Source organism: Protopterus annectens, chromosome 10.part0, assembly GCF_019279795.1.
Source record: "Protopterus annectens isolate FY-2018-M chromosome 10.part0, PAN1.0, whole genome shotgun sequence".
Classification (NCBI taxonomy): Eukaryota; Metazoa; Chordata; order Ceratodontiformes; family Protopteridae; genus Protopterus; species Protopterus annectens.
Window position 1 is genome coordinate 885,329,411 of NC_056744.1, and position 22,838 is coordinate 885,352,248.

Sequence of the window (22,838 nt, forward strand, 5' to 3'; positions counted from 1 at the left end):
GCATATTCTCTCTATGCTCTTGAGGCCAAGTAGTATTTGGTAAATTGATAAGTGACTCAGATTTGTGTGCATCTTTTCTACTTCCATCTCTTTGATGCTAGTGATATGACTCAAGAAACCATTCCTCTGGCAGCCATGAGAAATACTTCCTGGATAGTACAGCAGACCCAAAGAATATAGCCCCTATCCCTCACATATTTAGGTGTCCAATCGTGTATTATTGTAAGCACCCCCATGTAATTATTGGTAGTATGCGAGTTGGCAGGGGTGAGACCTAAAACCCATCCATGTTAGCTCGGTGGTACACATCCTGTTTTAGCATTCATTTTGTGTATTGCAGCTTTTTTTAATCAGTTCTTTGGAACATCAAATAGCTTCTGAGGGAGTAGCCTTAAACATACCTCATTTTTCTTCATTTGTGTGTCTACCTCGCTCACTGTCTGCACCCAATCAACTTTAAAAATTGTATTCATTTTCACATCTACTTTATGAATGTCTATATTTCTTAAGTTCTGCCTTTTAGACATCTTAACATCTCATCTATTTTATATTTTTAATATCTCACTCTACTTTTATACTATACTACTCTCTTAAAACTGATCTCTTTCTTTGTATCTCTTGATGGACTTTTTCAATATTTTAGTTCTTCTGTAAATTTGCAGTATGTTCACCTAGATTATTTTTCAGTTTACTAATTTCTGCAGTAGGACTGGTGTGCAATAAAAACACAGTGCCCATTTTTTGTTAAGTCATATTGTACATTTTCAATTTTATAAGTAAAAAATTTCTTCCATCTTTCAGTATCTTCACTTCAGAAATAATATTTTCATTTATACTGGGTGAAATAGAATTTTCCAAAGTGGAATGGTGTTAAAATGGCAGACTGCCATTTTTGCAATGATTTTTTAGCATTCTTTCCTGTATTTTGGTGCATGCATATTATTAAGATACTGTCTGAAAGCAGGACATGGAAGAACTGAAAGAGGAATGCCTTAGAGATGCATAACAATTTACTGCATAAATAGATAGTTGGATTTCTTTGGCTTGAAATGGTGGAAGTTAAATGACATTGTTGCACAAAGCATAAATCCCAATAAACTCCTGTGAAAAGCATACCATAACTGTAAGAGGAATATTTGGAAGCATGTTTTTGAATAGCCACTGTACTTTACTTCATAAAGCTTTAGGTTATGACACATAAATAGCACCTCTTTCACTTCTCTGTTTCTAGTGACACCACTGTAGAAGTGATGTTTCTAAAGTTCCTGTAATTTAGACTTATAGTAGCCACATCCTGTCACTGTTGTCTATGAGTCATGATTGTAGGATGTGCACTGAAATTCTATATCAGAAAAGGTTGAGGTTAGAAGATAGAAAACATATTAGATTCTGAGAAAAGACAATGTATAAAATTATCAGATTAGACACAATTAGAGCAAGTAATGTAGAACTTAAAGATCAAATAAAATGTTCTGTAAAATATCTGGATTCTTAATAAATGACAATACTTTGTATTACTGAAATGAATATTAGTATCATAATCTATTTTTTCTTTCAGATCAACTGTAATTTGAATTTTTCTGTTTTGCGTTGAAAGTATTTGTTGCATGTTTGTGTAGCTTCATGCTATTCCTTGTTTTTGGTGTCAGCAACGCACTGGTCAATGGCATAAATATATGTTTTGGGTGACTGTAGTGCAGAGAGGTTATGATGTCATAAAATCATTATCTGAGAATGACAGAAAGTCATAGAGACTAGCTTTGTCATGTGAAGTTTTTAGAGTCTTGACTCCCTATATATGAGCCATGCACTACTTTGCTGATTGACCATCTTGTGGCTTCTGCTTGCAACAGTTATTTATAGTAGCCACATCCTGCTAGCACTGATTCAGATTGCATTTATGTCATGAATGGTTCATTAGACTGGTGTATTATGTGTTTCTGTCATCATCTACATTTTACCACTGCAACTTTCTTGCACTGAAGGGTTTAAATTCGGACTAAACAGAACTGTGTTTTTATAGTGTCAATGATGATATGCAGTTACAGGCTGTTAAAGCAATATTACATAGTGACTGACCTGTGTGTACACCAAGGTGTGTATGTATGTATGTATATATATATATATATATATATATATATATATCTATATATATATATATATATATATATATATATATATATATATATATATATATATATATGTACACAAAATTCGCTGCCAGTCCCAGTATGAAGGCAGGTGCACATTGCCTGGACTGCTTATCTGTTCTCCTATGGTCATTGCTGGCAAGCACTTTATATATTTTTGATAGCAGTCAGACAAAGCCATTATGGTGTAGAGGAAGAATCAGATGTCTGTCATAAGGATCACTGCTGTACTAGTATTTGTAATGATTAGAAATTAGCTGCAGGAGGATCTCTGTTATCCAGCTTGAATTTTGTTATATCAGGCATCTCATAAGTGAGGGGGTCTGAATAAAGAAATGATAGCGGTCCAAAACGAGAGATGATAAAATCAGCAAGCAAAAGAGAGTAGTATTACTGAAAGCAAATTCATCCTCAATTCTTGGTGAGTACCTTCACAAAGTGGACCCTGTTTTTACGAAATCTCACCAAGCCGATACTGATATACAGACTGTATTTTATATAGCATATATCATGGACACAAGTAGGTTAAAAAAATAAAAAAGACAGCTGGGTGCACAAGTCCCAGGATAAAAATGAGTCCAATCCTGGTAGGTGCAGTGGTGCCAGGACTGGAAAAAATGACAGTGTAGAATCCTCAAGACAAGGAAACATTCCTAAAATGGGGTTAGGCCAGGCTCGGAGGAGGATGGCTCCCCTGTTTTAGACAGAAGTAGTAGTCCACAAAACCCACAAAAACTGACGGGCCAAAAAAAGAGCCATAAAGATGATAGAGTGGACTATTGAGGATAACAAAAAAATTCTGTATCATTACTATTATGCAAGAGGTCTAGAATTTCCAGATAGAAGATATACAAAAAAGCTAAGCGAGAAATTGGAAGAAAAATACTCTCACAAACAAAACTGTCAAAAACTTCAAATGCACATTTGCGTTCATTAATTCAACAGATTCAAGAAAAGCATTATATAGACCAAGCAACCTTGGGCCGTTTAGAAAAAGAAGTGACTGAGGAAGTGCGAAAATTCAAAGAACAAAATCTAGAGATTTTTGAAAGGTATAAAAAGAAACGTGGACATGGGAAAGAAAGAGAGATCTAATATGGTGCAATATATATGCAAAGGAGAAAGCCAAAGTAATCAATAATAGAAAAGCAGCTCCAAAGATATTTGAAGAGAAATACAGGCAAAGACACCCATATATGTAAAATAAGATCAAACAGGGGAGTATGGAACAGAAGATTAGTAAAGTAGAAGCTAAACAAATAGAAGCTGAAGTTATGGAATACTTACAAAGTAAAGGATTTAGTGTAGAAAGTCTAATACAGGTTATGTCACCGTATGATGGAACAATGAGTCTCCAAAGTAAGGAGAAACAGGAGAAGCGGAGACATCTGAAGAAGAAATATGTGCATGGGAAAGAAAAAAAGATTTAATACACTGCAATATTTATGCAAAAGAGTAAGCAAAACGAATCAATACAAAAAAGTAGCACCAAAGATATTTAAAGTGAACCACAGGCAAAGGCATCCTAATAGGGAACATTTTACAATACAAAAAATAAGAAAACAAAAGGGGAAAGTAGAAAAGTATATTAGTAATGGAGATGTTAAAGAAATAGAAACCAAAGTTATGGATTACCTGTGAAATGAAGGATTTAGTGTAGAAAGTCCAGCTCTGGTGATATCACAGCATAATAGAATAATGAGTCCCCACATTTAGAAGAAACCAATGGAATGGGAAGCATCTGATCAGTTGCCCTATGAAGGTACTTGGAGCCTTTAGTAGGAAACCAGTACAAAAGTTCAGTTGGAGTTGCACAGCAAGTGAAGGAGCAGGAAATGGTGGCAATTCTGACACAGTCAATATTGTGGAGTGATAGGCCAGTGAGTTCCCATATGAAAGAGCAACAGATGACACAGGATGAAGCTGAAGAGACTATGGCACAGGAAAATGCTCTGGAACTTTTTGTAGAATGCCCACAGGAAATGGTGAACATAGAATATGCCCTTAGTTTAGAAAAAAATATCTAAGGGAAGAGTTGCTTGATTTAATACAGATGGATATACAAATTAAGATCGATGAAAGAAATAGATTGCAGAAAGTCAGTAAGACCCAAAATGTTAGAAGTTTGATAAAATAAATGAATACAGTAATCAAGACTGTTCCCAGAAATTCATGTGATATTGCAGAAGTAAATAGGATATTTTACTGTGCAGCTGAATTAATAACAGATAAAATCTTGCCACAAAAATACAGGGCAGTAAGGAAAAATAAAGGAAGAAGTCGAATGCCATCATGGACATATCAGACAGAGAAAACTATAAAGCAATTAAGACAAGAAATGTCGCTGTTAGAATAGTACAGAAGAGGGAACAAATCCACAAAAATACTTAGAAATATAGACGTGATATAAGCAATGCTTTGTATGTAACAGACTGGGATCTATTCGTACCCTATTGCAAATAATAAATTAAAGATATCAGCACAGGCAGAAAAACTTAGAAGATATGCAGATAAATATAAAGGAAAAGTACAAAATAAACAATTCATGGATGATCCAAAAAAGTTTTATAGAGAATTGGGAAATAAGGTAAAAGGAATAGAAATACCACTAAAAAAGAAGAAATAGACACATTTTGGAGTTATATCTGTGGAGACCCTGTGGAACATAACAAAGATGCTGAATGGATACAAGAAGTAAAAGAAACAGTAATACATTCAAATGGACAGGATATGAAATGGGATGAAGTACTGGCCAGAGAAATTTAAACAAAATTAAGAAAAGCTTCTAATTGGAAACCACAGGACCAGATGCAGTATCTAACTTCTGGCTAAAAGTATTAACATCTTTATGTGAAGATTTATTCCTGAGTAAGGACTAATTTATATGCACACCCTGAACAGACACCAACCTAGGTAACAAGAGGAAAAATGATACTCCTCCTTAAGGATGAACCTATAAAGCTATTCTAAAAACTATAGACTAACAATTTGCTTTCAGACGATTATAAACTATATTCTGGAATCAATGCCAATAGAGTTTATAGTCATTTAGAAGAAAACTTAATCTTGGCAATAGAACAAAGGGCTAATAAAAGAAAGTCATATGGACAAAGTATCATTTGTTGTTAAATTAATTCATAATGGAGAATTGTAAAAAGGGGAAGAATTTAAGTATGGCATGGATGGACTACGAAAAACATCTGAGAGGATCCCACATTCATAGATAAAGACGTGCTTTACAGATGTACTGTATAAGATACACCCTACCTTAATCGATTACATTACAATGACCATGAAACAGTGGCAAACCTGTCTGCAGGTAAGCCATGATAAAAGACAAATTATAAATCCGAGCATAAAAATTCAAAGGGGGATATTCCAGGGTGACTTTCTGCCACTGCTGCTCTTCTGTCTTGCCCTTAACCCATTAAGCTGTCTACTTAACAGATTAGGTCATGGTTACAATTGCGCTCCCAGAAAACAAGAAAGTGTAATGACCTCTCATCTTGTTTTTTGTGGATGATTTAAAACTGTATAGTTCATCATGTGAGAAATGGAAAGTACATCTGCAAGTGATCAAAACTTTCTCAGATGATATAAAAATGTCATTTGGTCTTGATAAATGTGGAAAAGCAACATTTAACCCAGGAAAGCTGCAGCACCAAGAAAATATCAGTCTGGGACAGGAATATGTTCTGAAGGAACTTGAGCAGGAAGAGGAAGTATAAATATTTGGGAACTGATGAAGGATCGACAATGAAACATGAAGAAATGTACATAAAACTTAGGAATATTTTAGAGGACTAAAATTAATACTGAAAAAATTCCTACTTCTAGGAACAAAGTCCAAGCTATCAAGCAATTTGCTTTTCTGGTCTAACATTCAGTTTTGGTGTGATTGACCGATCCCAAAAGGTACTGGATCAGTTGGACAGGAAAACAAGAAAAATGCTTCATGCTTATCAAACGATTTATAAAAATTAATATATACCAAGATTATATATTACCTGTTTGAAGGAGGTACGGGCCTCCTCAAAATTGATTACATGTATAGCTCTGCAATAGTAGGACTGCATACATATCCACTGACCTCACAAGATCCAAACTTAGTGAAAGTTTTGAAGAGAACAAGTCTAAGATGATTTCACTGCTTAGTTTAACAGAAGCATATCAGTGTCAAGCGGGAATAGAAATCAAACCAAAAGTAGAAAAAAAATCAGGCAGCAAATGATTGTGACAAAAAAACAAAATAAAGAATATAAAGTAAAGGATCAAATAAGAAGGAAAGAAATGTGGAAAAGGCATAAATATAGTTGCGAGTACAGAAAATGCCTGGAACAACCTCATGATCAGGATCTGATGCAGGAATGCTTAAGGAGAGGTGAATTCAAACCAAAAGAAGAAAGGTTAATATTGGCATCCCAGGATAGTGGACTATGTACACATTGGTTTATAAAATCCATTGAACATATCAGCAAAACAGACAAATGCAGGTTTTATAAAACAGAATTAGAAACAGTCGCACATCTTGTTGCTTGCTGTGATAAACTAAAGGCAGAGGACCTGTACACTGACAGAAATAATAATGTGGGAAGACTGTTGGATTGGGAATTGTGCAAACACTGCAATGGTGAAGCCGCTGAGAATTATTAGATACACAAGCCACAAAGTGTTATAGAGAATGATGAAGTTTATATCACATGGGATTACCCATTACCAACAGTTCAAAAAGTACATGCGAAAAAACTAGACATAGTAGTCCATGTAAAGAAGGCAAAAGTAGCATTGATTACAGTGTTTTATGTATACAGAGACACAAAGTCATAAAATACCAGGATTTACAGGCAGAAATAAGGGCAATGTGGAAGAAGAATACCCAGACAGTTCCAATAGTAGTAGGAGTAATGGCTCTCACAAAATAGAACTTACATTCATATTTAGATATACTAGTGATACATGTAACTCTGTACAAAACTGCAGAAGTAGTCAGTTCTGGACATATTGTGGGTGTTGCAAAAAGCACTTTTGGCTAACATCAAAGACTGAAACAATACTAATTTCATGAACTTTAATCATACTTTGACTTAGGAATGGGGTCTATTCCCATCTTGGTATTAGAAATCCAAAATACTTGGAGAAATTAAATGGAGAGGCTTATCCCTTCTCTGTTCCAAGTACATCAGTTCTACACTTGGTAGAAAATTGAGAGTTATCCTTACCAGTTCTTTTTGGCTGCACAGAATGATTGGTTGTCTGTATGTCAGGTTTATTCATGTCAGATCTCTTTGATAAGTATTGTAGCTCAGATTTTCTCTGTATTTCGAATATTGTTTATAACTATTGCGATCATATTCTATTACAGTCACTTTGTTTTTCTTTCTTTTTTTTTTGTTATTACAGTGTATATCTTTATAAGGCCAATGACATCCCTGGTAAAGATCACCAATAATGCCTTGGGGGGTAGGTTCAGGGCAAAGGATTATTATGTTTAGTGCCTTTTCTGTTTCATCAGAAACCCTTATCTGTCCTCACTGTATGCTTTTTGTGAAGAAAACCTTACTTCATATATCTTGCAGTTTCAGGGGCCTTGCCTTTGTCAGATACACAGAAATGTCTTACTTTAAGCCAAGAGACACCCAACCCTTCTTACAAAGGAGAGACTTACTCCAGAGGGTTTAACAAATATAAACAAAGTGCTTCTATAAAAGCATAAACTTAAAAAGTTAGATGTGAAAAATTCAGCAGGCAGAAGGCATGATAACTTTGTAAACCCACCAGTTTCAGAAGAGGATTTAGGACATTGCCTCCATTTATTTTCAGTCTTATCCATTTTCAGCTTCTATTTCTTCCAATTTCCAAACTTACACATCTGAGCCACATTCCTAATTGTTGTTGCCACATCAGAGACTGACAGTGAGATGGCAAACTTACATTCTTCCCAGGCTTTGATAGACATTCTGCCTGTCTTACAACTGCATGCTGGTTTCTAGCTATGTCACAACTTGATGCTAGTTTCTAGCCATATACAGACGGTCAGCCCAAGGTGCAAACTATGAGGGAGCCTTACCCTTACCTTGGTAATCCCTGCATTTTCATCCAGGAGCCTGAGACTGTGGGCCAGGAAACCATAATAGATGTGGTTCAGAAAATACCTTCTACATATGCAAAAATAGGACAGCTAGTGACATTTAACTTATGCAATAGGATAAACACCCACTCCATCTGACTTTATACCTTAGGGAATAGACACCCACCCAAAGAACATATACCTCCCCATACCTGTCGCAACCCAGAAATTTTCAATTACAGGCATTTTGCTGATAAATTTGTAGAGGTATGGTAGAGGGTACACATTCCAGCACCCCCACTTTGACTACATGTGCAACTATACAGTTATTTTTACATAAAGGAGAAAGGAGACATTTCTCAAGTAGCTCTCTAACATATAATGTTAGGGGAAAAGGGGATCTAATAAGTTCCAGACATATTCACTGCTGCATGGGATATGATATGAATAAAGAAGAGTACTCTTCTTAGTTTCATAGGTGTGTACTGGGCTACTGACCACTGCGGCCTTGTTAAGCCTAACCCTACTTTCTAAATCTCTGACAAGTTCTGGTTTGTTTGTTTGCATTTGTTTTCTAGGGTACAGCATTGATCACCATGGACATTTTTCAGACTCAGCCCAGGAGTGATGTCTGGTTAAGTGACTTGCTCAGGGTCACACAGTTAGCCAATGGATCCTGAGGGAAAGAAACTTTGCATCACTGGCCACAGGAAACAGCTTGTTAACAGCTCCTTATTCCTCTAAGCCAATTACCAGACTCTAAGACAACTGCCATACAGTGCTGGTACCCCAGGGAAATGTAAGCAGGGACTTGGAAGATGAAACATTTACAAGCAGAGGCTTGGGAGATGAACCATTCGCAGGTTGCCTTTGTCCATTAAAGATACAGGTGCTAAACCAGGGATGAATTTCCTATTCCCCATTCAGTTGTCCAAGCTGCACTTGAATTGGGTTAGGGAAGAACTCTGCTTCACATAGATGGAGAGTCTGTTTCAGGGGTAGTCTCTGGTATGTATCCCAGAAACTACCTCTGTTCCATGGGCAGTCTCTAGGATACATACCTGTCTCTTCCACAGGTCCTATTTATATCACAGACATGGTTTAGTCCTTTAGAACTGGTAATTCTAGAACTGTTTCTTTTGCAGTGATGCAGGAGGTCCATCAGAGTGTGGTTTGGTGATGCCTTGTATACCAGGCATAGATCTCACCTGAACAGCCTGAATGAGACCGAATACAGGGATAAGGCTTTGAGACAGTCTGCATAATACATGTTATTTATGCACTATATTCTTTTGGAGAGGAAAATCAGTGGACATTCCAGTTGTTGGATATGCCTGGTTAGGTATATACCAAAGGGGGATTGTACTCAATGATAGGTCTGATGAATGCCGAATACAGTGGAACAATGACCTGCTTGGACATAAATGTTATACCTTTATTTATAAGTTGCACAACAAAAAATAATTTCCTCACTACCATAGGCACACAATAGCCAAAGGCTAGATTACTGTCTAAGTGTGTCCCCAAGTCCATTGACTACTGTGACAACTCTTAGCGGTGTGTTATCAATATAATATATACCAGAGATGGCTGACTTCCCAAAAGATACAATTAGGCATTTCATGGAAATTGCTTTTAGTCCATGGCTCTGACACAAATTATTTGTCTGTGTCAGCCCTTGTTGGAGAACATTAGTGTCAGTTGGGGATTCTATGACTGCTCCTAATTTGCAATTGTCTGCAAATTTGGTCAGCAAGAGACTCTTCATGTTGGCTTTGACTTCAGAGAAGTAGATGCCACAAAGGAAACAGTTCCAGGACTGATCCCTGAGGGACACAACTAGTGACTGGCTTTTTTCTAGAGGTAGACTCTCAAGTCCTAACTTTCTAGATCATGCCTGTGAGCCAGCTGTCTATCCACTGGGTGAATAAAGGTTTCTACATAACCTCCTGAGTTTGTCAACCATGCCTGAGTGGAATATTGTGTCAAATGCATTGGTTAGGTCAAGGAAGGCAGTGTAAACTGTACAGACCTCATCCATTGCTTTGGTAACATTCTCAAAGAAGTCCACCGGGTTGAGTAGGCATGACCTTGAAGAAACCAAAATGGGTTGGATCCAATATTTTGAGGGTTCCTATGTCATTACTGATCATTTCCAAGATAACTGTTTCATGGCTTTGCATGCGAGACTAGTAAGACTTATGGTCTACAGTTTCCAGGGTCTGTAGATAGCCCAGCTTTGTGTAGATGAATGATGGTTGCCATTGTCCATTCGTGAGGTATGGTGCCTGCTTGAAGGCTATGATTAAATAGTGATTTCAGAAGACCTGATAGTTCATGTTTCATGTTATTTTGATAAAAACAAAAATTGCAAGACATACCGAGTCACTGTATAATGTTAGTGCTTTGTCAAGTTTATTAACTCATCTTCATCCGACAATTAAATCACTTCATAATGAACACTTAAATACTCTTCCCAAATCACATGACTAAAACAATTAAAACAATTAAAATCATCACTACTACATTTAAAAGTGTATTAAATATTCAGTATTATATAAACATATAAATGTGCACATATGTGCATATAAAAATATATATAAAAATATATAAATAACAGCAATACTAATGAATTAATTCACCTATTAAGGCTTTTAAGTTTTAAAATACATGAAATAGACCAAATAGGTAGGTTCATAGGTAGGTACTAGGCTATCTGCCAGAGGGCATTTATAAGCCTAGCCAGAGTGTCGGCTTTCGCTGCCCCATTGATTAATTAACTGATCCTCTGTCAAGCAGAGCCAATGAAGTGATCCCAGGGGTGTATTTTCTGTTACCCATCCACTCATCAAGGTTTCCCTTGAAGAGTGTTAGTGAGGGGCTCTGCCTGATGTAATTTGGAATTTTGTTCCAAAGCATGGGGGAGTCTCTGTGACAGGAATCTATCCCTCCAGCATGTTCTATTTATTGTTGTGGTGAGATTTCACTCACTAGAGCGCGTGGCTCGCAGTGACTTGGATTTCTTTAGGTGCAGCATGTCCATCAATTCTGAGTTGGACATGACTTTGTGAGTCAGGCAGAGATCACCTCTGAGTAAGTGATATGCCACTGAGTACAGCTGGAGTTTTTTCTGTCGGGCTGCATAGGACATATGTTTGAGACCAGTAATCCTCTTGGTGAGGTACTTTTGTGCTCTTTCCAGCTGTTGGAAGTGTCTTGTGAGGTACATCCCAAATGGGGCATTGTACTCTATGATGGGTCTAATGAGTGGCAAGTAGAGGGGCACTATAACCTCTTTATTTCTAGATGCAAACCCTTTAGTAATTAGATGGGCCACATAGAAGGATTTCCTAACTACTTTGGCAATATGATTGTCAAAGGAGAGATTACTATCTTCCTGGGTCCCCAGATCTCTTATTACCTCTTCTGTATTAAGGGGACTGCCAACTATGTGGTAATTCATGGGTGTTTTGTTTTTCCCAAACGGGATGACTATGCATTTTTTGGCATTTAGCTTGAGGCCATAACTTTGAGACAAGGTGTCTGTCTCAGTAAGTCCCTTTTGGGGGATGTCTGTGTCAGCCGGAGAGTCAATTATGGCTCCCAGTTTGCAGTCATTGGCGAACTTGGTTAGCCATAGTCCTCCTGTGTTTGCCTGTACTTCTGAGAAGTATATGCTGAACAGTAGGGGTCCCACTACCGAGCCTTGCGGGACACCATTTGTGACTGGTTTAGCGTCGGACCTGGAGCCCGCTATTTTTACCATGTGAGTTCTGTCTGTAAGCCAGTTGGCAACCCATATCGTGATGTAGAGATTTATGTTCAGGCTGGTGAGTTTTTCTGTAATACCCAAGTGGGGAATGGTGTCGAAAGTCTTGGCAAGGTCAAGGTAGGCTGTGTGAACCACCTTTCCTCGTCTATGGCTTTGGTGACTGTCTCGAAGAAGTCAACCAGGTTTAGTAGGCATGATCTGCCCTTAACAAAGCCGAACTGGGTCGGGTCAAGTGTTTGGAGGGTCCCAATGTTGTTGTTAATGAGTTCCATGATGATGCGCTCCATAGCCTTGCAGACCAGGCTAGTCAGGCTTATGGGGCAATAGTTACCAGGGTCAGCTGTGGCCCCTCTTTTGTGGAGAGGAATAATTGTTGCTGTGCACCATTCTATGGGCACGTAGCCTATGGAGAGGCTGAGGTTGAACAGTGTGTTTAGGTGGGGGGTTAGTTTGATCTGTAGTTCATGCAAGATGCAGCCTGGGACACAATCTGGTCCCACTGACATTGTGTTTTTGGCTTTTGAAAGGGCTGTTTTCACCTGTGCATCTGTGATTTTTGGGACACTACACTTTTCCGGTATTGTTGTGGGATCTTTTGGAGGTGAAAGGGGGGTGAAGTTTGCACTGAATCTATCTGCCAGGATGTTGGCAATATCAGTAGGTTCAGTATATTTTGTGCTATTTTGCACTAGTTCAGTGCATATCTGCGAGTTGCCACTTAAATTCTTAACATAGCTAAAGAAGGCTTTGTGGTTATCTTTTGAATCCTTGGCTATTTTTCTTTCAAAGTTAGCCTTGGATGATTTCATGAGGGACCTCAGTTTCTTACTGATACTGTTCAGGGATGTCTTTCCTTCTTGGGATTTGCTTTTTTCTGAACTAGTTTCCTCCTTCTATTGTATAGCCTGTTTATAGCAGGGGTCCACCAAACTGGTTTCCTTCTCTTAGAGGAGTGAGTCTTGTCATTCACATATGTCATTCAGACCTGGTCTGGAATATGCTTTTGTTAAAATTTGCCAAAGTAATTCCAATAATAAAGGCATAGGACCCCCGTTATCCACTACTACAGTGTCAATGGCTCTAAATAAAAATGAATGGTTACAATAATCTTTGACATGCCTGGCTAGGGCATTTTCAACTCTTCCTTTTCTAATATAATATAGATGGTCATAGACCTGCTCTCTTAACTTCCTATCCATTTTGCCTATGTAAAAACAATGCCAAAATTGGCCTTGGGCTAAATAAACCACTCTACTTGTATTACAATTAAATCTATACCTACTAGCAAAATCTTTGCCATGGTAGAGAAGTTGGCACCCATCTGCATATATCTGCAGTAGTTCCAGGATTCACATCTATACATGCCCACTATCCTAGGGGGTGCTAAATGTTTGAAACTTAGAACATCCTTAAAATTAATTGCTCTTTGAAAAATGACCCTAGGTACAATTCCAAGTTTATCTAATCAGTCATCGGCTTTAATCAAATTCCAATTTTTATGTAAAATATGTTTGATCGCCTGTCCATCAATATTAAAAGGAGTAATAAACGATATACTAAAATCAGGTTTTTCTCCCTGAGTTTTGAATTCATTATTTATAACTATACTCCTTTAGTTCTAACTTCATTAATAATTTCTCTTAAGAATGAAGTTGGATAACCCCTCTACATAAATAATCCCTGCTAGACAGGGGTTCAGGGAAGTAAATACTGTGGGAAGAAATAGCCAGGGAATTGTTATGGCTCAGCTTGTATAGGCCCTAGGGCCAATAGACTAGTACCAATCTATGAACTTATGAACATATATGATTCCCAGATAATAGGGGTAATTAAAGTGGCCCATGATAATGCTATTGGGTTGGATGGTGAGTGTCTCCAGTAAGTATAAATCATGTTATGGAGTTCCTGGGTCATATATAAGGACTTATAGCTTGTGAGAAAGTAGAATGAGATTTTGCCTATGGTGATTTGAATGTGGAGAAGCTCAAGTGCATCATCCTGTTGGACCAGCCTTGAGGTATATTTATTTTTGATGTAAATTGAGACACCTCCACCTTTAGTCCCCGTCTGTTAATTTCAACATTCATCAATAGATCGTACAAGATATTATAAATATACCCATAACTTCTGGTTATTTCATGTTTGCTAACAGTTCTATATTCACCAACATTTGGTAATATTTTAACCATTGCCTCAATGTAATCAGTAACATTCATTATAACTATCCGACCCCCTTTGTCCACTCTCATATAACACAAATCACTTTTTTGGACCAAATAATTTAAAACCTTCTTTTCACTCTAGCTTAAGTTGTAATAAACATAGGCTCATAGACTCATAGGCCCATTTTTTTGTTTTAAAAGTTTCCTAATATTGTTTTCACAATGCATTTCAAACACCTTAATAGTGTGAATAAGCGTTGGATTAAAACTAGAAGGCTTACTAATACTATTTTTCATATTTTATGAATCTGTTTAGGATGCACAACTAAAAATTAAGGGCATGGATCTCAGTATCAGTGTTTTACATGATAGCATTCAAGGCAATATTTTTCATCTTACATTCCTCACCCTGTTTCCATAATCTTTCCAGTTCATTGCTACCAGCCTTTACAACTCGTAGAACTACCATTCCCTAAATAGCCTGTCTAGTGGTCTAGTTGGTGAACCTAGTTTAAGTGCAATAAACTCAGTTGTGCTGAATACTGGTGCAATAGACCTGCTGTATATTCAACACCATTTACCAAGTCATATTCTGTTACTCACTTATCTTGCTTCCTCTACTCTTCTCTGTCCTAGCTGGTTTCTTCCCTTATCTCATCTGGTTTGTACATTACAAAATATCATCTTGTATCTTCATATGTGGCTTAACATAATGCTTCTCTAAAATTCTCCTAATTTCATTTTTATTAATGTCTTCTACCGTTAGCTTTATAATACCTAGCTATGGATGTAGGGTTTCATGCTGTACCTTCATTATACCGCACCTTGTTTCTAGTATCCAGTAACATCTGAGTGCCATCTTTATTGAAGTGACATTTCATGCTCACTGCATACCATTTCTCTAGAGTCTAGAACCTGACACTGCAATTTACCTGCATGCTAGTTTAGCACAGAAGATTAAGATTATAAGATGCTAATGAGCTGCACGCTAGTCCTGAGTTTGATTCCTTCAATCTTCACTTGCAAACCGTATGAATTCAAGCAATTAACTTAAGTAGATATGTTTTCCATTATGAGCTGTCATGGAAGTAATTAGCAATGTTACAATGAACCAATGTGATCTACTCCACATTCAGATCCATCAACAGCTTGCCAGCTGCAGAAATTCTCATCCAGTGAGTGGATATTCTGGTAATTAGCAATGTTACAATGAACCAATGTGATCTACTCCACATTCAGATCCATCAACAGCTTGCCAGCTGCAGAAATTCTCATCCAGTGAGCGGATATTCTGGCACTGCTTCCACACCCTCCACTTATACCGCTCAACTGTTCACAATCTTGCCTCACATTTTTAGCCTGGTCCTCATATCATTTGTGGTTTTCTGGTAAATTATTGAGAACTGAAGTCACTAGATAATGACAGACATTTGAGTTTCACTCTTCCCAACCTTCTGAAAATGCATGCTAATGCAACACCTGTCATTGTATCAACTTTTTAAGTTAATGAGAGTAATGTTTAAAATCTGTCCCTCATTTTGAGCCATTTCTTCCCATTATTTTTGGCTTTGCCTAGATGTCTTGCACTACGTCATTGAGAGGTATTCCCCACTACTGCCTAGTGTTTTGGGAAACAACCCACATACCCTTTGTGTGGATGTGTTTAAAAAAAGCCTATGGTGGTGCAGGATCCTATGGGACCTAACACATCAGTTCCATATGTGACTGCAATTACTGCTTATCTAGTATGCCTTTCACTATTTTTATGTTTTTGCAGCTATCCTTTAGTGGTAGCACATATACTGAGGGTAAATGTATGTAATGGCAGTAGGTTATGTCCTGTGTTCAGTCTCTCCACGATGATGTACTATAATTGCTTATAGTATTTGTGACCAGTTTATTTTGCCTGCTGATAGCTGCATCGCACTCATTCCAACATCCAGAAACAGACAGATAAAACAAGAACTTTAAAATGACATGTTTCTTATCTGTAAAATTCTAGCTAGCCACAGGAAAAAAAAATTACGGTGTTAAGTCACTGGAACAAAGTTAAATATGACTGTTTCATGGTGATTTGGTCTGGGTTTACAAGAAGTAAAAAAAACTAAACACTCTTTCTTTTGTAAAGACCATATGTAAATGAAAGGTTAATTAGATTCATCTGTGGCAAGGTGTGGAAAAGTAGAACAAAGTTGTTTAAGAGCAAAGTGATCTAAAGTGAAAGCATTTGTGGTCCTACAGAAGTGGTTAAAGTTATAGCAAGCAGAAATGCTTCCACTTATAACAAGTTCTTATATATTTACAAATCCATAAAAAGTCGGACATGGAATATTCCCCAGAATAGCAAATATGCAGAAAGATTGGGTTTACAATCAGGTGACGTCTTCACAAGGAAATTTAAGTGGTTCAGCTTTCTTGTACTGGAGATTTGATGCTGCATTTCTTCCAACTTTAACCTTTACTGTTTTATCTATAATTATTTGAATATGTGTAGTTATACCAGGAGACAGCAGTATGCCGTATGTGGCAAAACAAAATGTTCTAAAGCATCTTACTGTAACCGATATCTACCCAGCCATTTATTACCTACCAAACACTACGTGTGTGTGTGTGTGTGTGTGTGTGTGTGTGTGTGTGTGTATGTGTCTAATCAGGTGTTATTTATTTGACAATCAGATGAGTGAATTCGTCTGTAGCTGACCTTTTTCATTCCTCACCCAGGATACTATGTAGACATTGATATATAATGTAAACAAATGATGGGCTACATTTGACCTGTATAAACAAAACTAAAACTAGAAAGATGCAAAATTTGCAAAGGTGATATGACAATAGATAATAAAATTACCATGTTATTAAAAATATCAGTGCTCTTGATCAGCTCAGTATATCAAGACAGTTTAGCAAAGATTTTTGAGTGGATCTTGCAGCTATTTGTGTGTTGTTACCATTTGTTTAAATGTGGTAGATGTACTTATGTTATGCTAGCATACCATGGCAAGAAAGTGGCTAATTCACATTTCACCCATACCCAGGGTATTGCTTGGTCATATGGGCAAAGAGTGCATGACCAAACCCAACTAGAGCCATCTTCCATGGGTAAATATATGAAACACCCACTGCCCTGTCTTGGTCTACACCCATTTTAGTTTGGCATTATTTAACAAAGAATAGTCTTACCTTTTTAAAATAATCCTGTTTTACTATTAGCACTTATACCTTCTCTAGGCCTACTTTAGTTTATTAAAGCGTATGATACTGAGAAGGACATCATGCAGATGAACTGATCATATTTCTGTGTATTAACTTGGAGCATCTTAATAATTATAGTTTCAAAACAAATGTTTTTTATATCCTGATTCAGAGAATCTGATATCTACATATGCTATCTCTAACATTGCAGCAACTTAGAGAAAAGGGCATAATGTACAATACTGACAGATTGAGGGTGTGGGCACTGAGTTGCCACATCAGAGGGTGCATGGGTGCAGCCTCCTGCAAAAACAGTTAAAATTCACACAATGTAATATTTGTTTTTGTGTTACTCAAGAAAGGCAGCTGAACTGTGTGCTTGGTTAATTAAGAGGACAGCAGTTGGGCATCGATATGCCAAAGAACCAATGGGTATGGAATTGTAATGCACTCTGTAAGAATACTTCCTGGAATGTAGGAATACCTTTGCAGTAGGAACATAATAGGCACGTGAACACAGTGACCATAAGATGCCTAGCCATATACACCTTTGAGTAGATCCTTTTCAAACACTTAGTGCTCACAGCCGAAGTTGAGCAGGGCTCTATATGATAACCCTGGTGTAAATCTGTGTCTGCCCATCCAGTTATCAATACTAGCCTTAAAATTAGCCAAAGAAGTGTGTGTTTTGATATGTAGTGTTAACTTGTTCTATACTCTAGGAATATGTTGAGTTTAGAACCTAGCTGTCCAGCAAGTCTTGTTTATTTGTTGATGTAATTTTAGGTCCTTAGTGTGGGTGTTTGTACAGCCATTGGTTTTGCAAAGAAATAAGGAGTCAAATACGAGTGGGGCTTTCATGGCTTGAAAGGCAACCACAGGTCACCTTGCAGCAACCTTTTGGCTACTGAGCATAAGGAGAGTTGTACTAATATATTGGGGTAGTTGAAAGATTTTAGACCACTTAATTTTCCTGTGAAAAAAATCTCTGGGGCCTTCCTAACAGAGCAATATGCTTGGATTTGTGCATACCAAGGGGGGTATTGAATTCAATGATGGGTCTGAAAAGGGAAAAGTACTGTAGTGGGTTAACTTCTTTGGATCCCGAATATATTCCCTTGGAAACAAATTAGGTGAGATAGAAGGATTTTGTGACTGTGGTAGAAATATGATGACTGAATTATTTATCCACATAAATACCTCGGTCTCTTATGACTGTATCTGTTTGAAGAAGAGTACCATTTATAACAAGTGAGGTGGGTGCAGCTTTTCTAGGAAATGCTACTATGTTGCAATTTAAAGTTCACAGGTGAATTCTAGGCTAAAGTCCTGAAGGACCATTTTAAGCTTAGCCAATAACCCAAGGTCAGAATCAAAACCCGTGCTTTGTATCAATAAGGTGAAGACCTTAACCATTATGCCAAATCCACCCCCCCCAGCATTATAATGGAGAGGGAAAGTAGCTTTGAAGCCTTCAAACTTGACATCAGAAATGACAGCATTAACCCACAGTGCTAGCTAATATATGTTCATCTAGTTTGAGACTATTTTTGATAGGGTCTATATTACGTCAAACCAAAACAAGTTTGAACGTTGTAATATCGTACCCTAAAGTCCGAAAGTGGAAAATAGCGAAGCCATGGCACATCGACTTTTTTCCCAGGGAAGAAAATCGGTGGGCCGTTTTCGGGCCTTTGCTGTTTCCTCCACTGTGGTGCGATCTCAGAGTTGGTATATTCAAGTAGGGGGGTGTTGGGGGTAAAGCCTCCACTTCAGTTTAAGTTTAAGATTAAGTTTTTTTTCTTTTTTTGTCAGGGAACAGCGATTTTTTTCCCTGGGAAAAAAATCACTGTTCTGTGCTTTCGGTTTTGTTGGGCTTCAGATAGTAGGGTTTGATATTACAAGGATCAAACTTTTGTAAGTTTGACATTGTGATATAGACTCTTTTTGATACACCTTTTATGTACATATACCATCCCTTCCTTGAGCTGTTTTGTATCAGTGGATGAGTGGATAACAATGTCCAGTTTGCAGTCATCAGCAAATTTGGTCAACCACACTTCTGGGAAACTGGCTTGGATGTCTGCAAAACATATGCCAAACAGGAGAAGTCCTAGAACTGATTCCTGTGGCACACAATTTTACATTCAGAAGGGGAACCAGCAATTTTACAACTTGGAATCTATTGGATGGCCTGCATGTAATCCAGGGGATGATGTAAGGATTTATATTAAGCTTGTCTAATTTCTTCAGTAATACTAGCATGTGAAATAATGTCAAAAGCCTTGGCCAGGAATATGCAATGCGCACAGAATGACTACTGTCCACAGCCAGTGTAACATTTTCAAAGAAGCTTACCAGATTCAGGAGACATAACCTACCCTTCACAAAACCAGAGTGATTAAGGTCTAGATCAGTTAGATTGCATAAATGATTTCTGCTATGATACATGCTATGGCTTCACATATAAGACTGGTGAGGCCGATGGGTCTGTAATTATCTGGGCCAGTAGAAGGACTACACTTGTGTAGGGGAGTCACAGTGACACTTGGCAATGAGGAGAATGTAGTCTGGTATATTTTCCAGTCTCATTGTTATATTATTGTTGACAGGGATTCTAAGTCTTGTTCCAAAATAATTTCAGGGGAAACTAAATTCTCAGAGACAGTGGGGAGGGGTAAATATGGCACAACATCTGTTTAGTAATATATTAGCTATATCCTTGGGGTTAGAATGGGGTATATTATTATGAATGAACTCAGTGCATTGTTGGACATTATTCCTTAAGTTACTGACACAGAAAGAAAAACTTGTAGTTTCCTTTGAAATCTGTAGCAACCTTAAGTTCGCACTCAGCTTTACATTTTATAACAGTATTTTTAAGTTTCTTATCAGTGTGTTCCAGTGTAGTCTTGAGGTAGGCAGATGTGAATTTCTTGAAACTTTTCAGTATTTTCCTTCTTTTGTTGTGCAGTTTATTAATAAGTGGGTTCTACCAGAAAGGCTTATTCCTGAATTTACCATTATATTTAGAATGGACAGGTACTGACTTTCCTATGTAACTGTTTAGGTGCTTGTAGAAGTCAGAGGTGAATGTCTGTAGCCTTCTCAGTTGGGTTCATTTGTAAAGGATTGTTGGAGACATCCCTAAAGATGGTCTCATTTGATGATAGGGTGGTACAACTAGGCCTGACAGGGAAGGTGACTGATTTGTGGTCAGATTTAACCAGAGATAAGGAGATGCAAGGTGGGGTGCGGGTGGAGATAGGTTGGTAAGGACAGCTTCAAGGATAATAGCGCCTCTGGAGGGCAGTTTTACTATTTGATCCTGTGTGTTGGTACTAATGAAGTCTAGGAAGTGGTGAACATAACAACTTTTAGAGGTGCAAGTGTGACAATCAATGCTTGGGTAATTTAAGTCCCCTGGTAAGAAGGAATTTTGCTTGATATTTAATACCAAAGTGGTGGTAAGGTAATTTCTGTGCTCTCTGGGTGATATTGATGGTGATCTGTAGCTAGCAATGAAGTAATAGTTGGATTAGTTAAGTTAGGGTAGTAGGTAATGTTGGATATTTTATGGCGATTTGGATCTCCAGGAGCTCCAAGCTAGGGCAGTAGGTAATCTGATGTGAAATAATTGTGTTTCTAGCAAATACAGATACTCTCCCCAAAGTTCTGAATGCATGATAGCCACTAAACTCTGGTAAAGATGAAATGCTGTCATTACACTGAAACCATGTCTCAGGAACTACATAAATATGATTTTTTTTTGAGTTGGAGGAGAGTCTCAAGTTCTGGCATCTTTCTACTTAGACTCCTATCATTGAGTAGTGCTACCCTGATGTTGTCCAAATTTGAGTTTGAGTTATTTATGTGGTAATATCTAGTTGGGAGACTCTGCCTAAAAAAGGCACTATAGGGGGAGCAAAGGCTTTATCCAGTATGTGGAAGCCCTGGAATGAGAAGAGCAAGCCATCCCTGGAGAAACAGGAAGTCTTATTTACCACGTCATCCCATGCTGACACATACAGGATCACCTTAGAATGACAGCAAGTACTTAATCATTTTTAAAGCCAATTATCTTGTCTTCATATCTAGGCATATTTCTTGGTGAAGGCAAGATACTGCTCAAGACCAGTGTCTTTTCTCTCTCTAACACATGCATAGCAAGTTCCAGCATGTCATTCTGCATGGTCCTCTGGATGGAGACCTTCAGGTTATTAATTTCCACATAGACCACCACTAGGTTATAGTCATATTTGTCTGACTTAAGGGACCTTAGGGCGCTTGCAACATCACAGATCCTGGTGCCAGACAAGCATCTTACAGCCACACTGTTCATGTCCAGTCTGTTGAGTGTGGAGTCTGTGTGCCTAACTATAGTGTCACCTATGAATTAAACATTTCACTGTCTGAAAGCAGATTGAGTTGGCTTTATGGTCTTAGGCCTGCTTTCCTGATGACTCCTGGGGCAGTTCTGTGGATTTGTAGTATGTGTGATTGAAGAAGGAGCAAGTACTGGCTTGGATATTTTACAGTGAAACTTTATAGTCTCAGCATATGTTATGGGTCGGGCAGTGTGCTGTGACTGATGTGGTGTTATGGAGGTGTGATGCTTACCAATAGTGGGCTGATGCAAGAGGATTGCCTCCATACTTCTTAAATATTTATAAGTTTCACAGGCTGTACTAATAACTGGTAAAAGTAGTGAAGAGTTGGTATGCATAAGACAGGTGCTACACTGTCTTAGAACATCTAATGCAATCTGACTGGCTGCAGATCAGGTGAGAGCAAACTGTTCAGATATGCTGCAAGAGGGTGGAGGACCTGGACTTTTATAGTATTTGGTTATTTGAGGGAAACTACAGTAGTAGACTAGGAAGATTTATGGATGAAATATTTGGGAGATGCCTTGAAGTTGGACAGTGGCTAATCAAGAAGTGCTTATTGAAAATAAAATTAGTTTTGTCAAGGATAATGAATTACAGGGATTCATCTAATTAGCTACTATCTAACTACTACTAGTGCTGGTCTCACCACAACTTCACATTGTAGGGATTCAATGTCCCTTTGCTTCTTCTCTCACCAGAAGCTAGATATCAGCACTAACCACAAGGTGAGATACATGCCACAGGCTCTTTGGTGATCAGCAGTCTCATCCCACTGTGACGTGGGAGTCATATGATCATAGGATCATAGGAGGCTACTAGTCTAACAGCCTAAAGCACTTTTTTAAACCTAGCCATTCTTATGCCAATTTTCCCAATTATTAATGCCCATGGGCTAGAACAGCTTTGGTGTATGCCTGTGCAGCCAGGCATCTACAAATTGCCCCTGTCCATAAGGGCCACAGGTGACAAGCCAAAGGTGAATTTGTGGTTTCCCATCCATTGGTTCAAACTGTGTTTTATTAGGCTTAAGGAAGAACTCTGTTTCACCTGAATGGGGAGTCTATCCCAGAGAAGGGATAATCTCTGAGATACATACCTGTCCCT